Source organism: Colobus angolensis, unplaced genomic scaffold, assembly GCF_000951035.1.
Source record: "Colobus angolensis palliatus isolate OR3802 unplaced genomic scaffold, Cang.pa_1.0 Scaffold156, whole genome shotgun sequence".
NCBI classification, from domain to species: domain Eukaryota; kingdom Metazoa; phylum Chordata; class Mammalia; order Primates; family Cercopithecidae; genus Colobus; species Colobus angolensis.
The window spans coordinates 1,264,213-1,266,949 of record NW_012114666.1 but is presented as its reverse complement, the minus strand read 5'-3'; positions in this window follow the sequence as shown (position 1 = coordinate 1,266,949).

Below are 2,737 nucleotides of genomic sequence, written 5' to 3'. Positions count from 1 at the left end.
CTTTCTTTCTTTCTTTCTTTCTTTTCTTTCTTTCTTCCTATCTCTTTCTTGCTTTCATTTTTTTAAGTCACAGAACAAGAAAACACAGAAGGAAGAAATCATCCTGAAAGTACTTGTAAGCATTTACTAACCTATTAAGTCATTGCTTTTCTGAAATGAGAGCTGTGGAAATGATAATAATGAATATTTGCATAATGCTGTAAGGCTTACCAAAGTCATGTTGGAATACACCACCTTGATTTTCCTCCTAGAGAGGAATGGATAGTTTGTCTAAGGTCTTAAAGCAGGGAAGTGGGTGGTGTAACCAGGACTTGAACCCAAAACTGACTTCAGATCCCATGCTCTATTTCAATCCCATACTCAATCCTCTTTTCTTTTGGCTTCCTCTCCCCAAACCAGTATGCCTATAGCAGAGCTCAGTTTTCTTTGCCAGGCATTTCTGACCCTTCTGGCCTCAAGCTGGAGAATTCAGCTGCCACTGCCCCACCAACTATGCTCACTCCCCCAAGTGAGTGTGGAGTCAAAGACATGAACCAGCAGCTCACTCTCAGTCAGTTTCAGATCCATGTTCTTTTTGGGGTGAGTCAGTCTGAGGGGTTCAGCACTGTCCTCAAGTCTTAGCCCTGTACTAGTTTGAGCTCCCCCGGAAGCAGTGTCAAGAGTCCAGGGCTAGGGTGCAGGTAGTTTATATGGAGAGGATTCCGGAAGGAAGTGAGGGAGCAGGGAAATGATACAGGGAAGAAGGGAAAGCCAGCGTAAGGGCAAATTATTAGGCCACTGCTGTAGTCCATGGATGCTTCAATGCCAGAAAAGCTTCCAGAATGCTTCCCAGATTGTCTGCCAGAAGGCCTGTGGGCAAGGAGTGTTCACCCACTCCTTCTCATGCTTGCAGTCAAGGGGTACTCTTGGGGTGTCCCCCCACTTCCTATGTTTGTGCATGGATTAAAAGGGATGCCCACTCTGAGGAAGGCCCTTAGGCAGAGAAGGATACTCTGGGCTCCACACTGGAGCTTGGGGAGCCTGACCACACACGGAGCTGTCACCACAGGTACGTACAAAATCAGGGTGTGGGGGCACTGCAAGGGTCTTGCCAGAGCTTCCAGCGACATGACGATTACTTCAGTGGTGCCAGTCGGAGAAATAGTGTGTGTTTCCAACACAGAGGAGCAGCTGGCTGTGCTGAACTTGTTGTGTTGAAACTGAGAGGTTATTGCAGCTTTTTGAGGAATTTTCATGTAGAATGTAGACCATATGTAATTTTGACTGTGTTCAGAACCTAATTCCCATAGGAAATTTTATCTCACCTCTTTCAAACACACCTTGTTATAGACATCCGCCCCTAACACACACACATTCACAGAAGGAGAAACACACACACTGAGACACACACACACACACTGACACACATTTCCTCCCCATGCTGTTTTCTCACTTGCCCCTCTCTTTATCTGAGTCTAATCCAAGCATCCTTCATGACCCCTTCAAGTCTCCCTTCCCCTGTATCTCCCTGGGTCCCGCTGGCTGCTTCTGAGCCCCTTCTCCTCTCTTCTCCCTGTGTTCAGAGCCCTGATGAGGCTGGGGAAGAGACAGAGGCCAGCTCCTGTAGAGTTATGTAGACAGACCCCGGTAAGGAGTTTGACTCTATTTATGTTCCCCAGGAAGTCTTTGGAGGGTTTAAGTGAGGGAGTGACATGAAGCCATAAACCATTTATGTATTTTTTTTATTTTTTATTTTTTGAGATGGATTCTTACTCTGTCACCCAGGCTGGAGTACAGTGGCACAGGCTCGGCTCACTGCAACCTCCACATCCCCAGTTCAAGTGATTCTCCTGGCTCAGCCTCCTGAGTAGCTGGGATTACAGGTGCACACCACCACGCCCGGCTAATTTTTGTATTTTTAGTAGAGACAGGGTTTCACCATGTTGGCCAGGCTGGTCTCACACTCCTGACCTCAAGGGATCCGCCTGCCTTGGCCTCCCAAAGTGCTGGAATTACAGGTGTGAGCCATTGTGCCTGGCTGAAACCATTTATATTTTAGACCATTCTTTTCTTGTTCTTTCTTATCTTGTCTCCAGAGTACCTAGGATGGTGCTTTTGACTTCATCATTATCGTTGTGATCTTTGCAGCTGGAATGTCTGTGGTATCTTCATGTCGGGGCAGAAGAGAAGTCGATCAAGGTGTCCTTGTACTGAGGGTGCTGCTGGCATGTGCTTTACTCGGTGAGTGGCAGTGACAGCACAGGGCAGGCCGGCCGCTGTCTGCGTCAGGAGGCTGTAATTATTTTCTTACAGCTGTAAGGTCAGAAACATGAATGAATTGATCCCCATCTCGAGGCCTGAATGACACAAACATTGTTATGACTGAAACATTTTTCTTATCAGGTTATTCTTAATGGAGATGCCCACTTGGGACTTGTTTAGTCTTTATTGTGTTAAATAACCTGGGCTGAAGCATGAGGGAATTAGCCTTTGGTTTGGTGACCTTGAAAATTTGATCTAGAAGGAGGATGAGGTGCTGGCTTCTTTTTCTCAGATAGCATCGTTTTACCTCGGCTCACCATGTCGGTCGTGTGCACCAGCTTGCCAGTGGCTCCTTCGGCCTGGTGCCTCCTTCCCTTCCTGTGACACCGCTCCCTGAGCTGCAGCCTCCCCAGCCTCAGCTTTCCTCGCGAACACCCAGCTCAGGCGCACCTGAGGAGGAGATCTTCCCTGAGATGTAAACGTGGCCCGTTCCTTC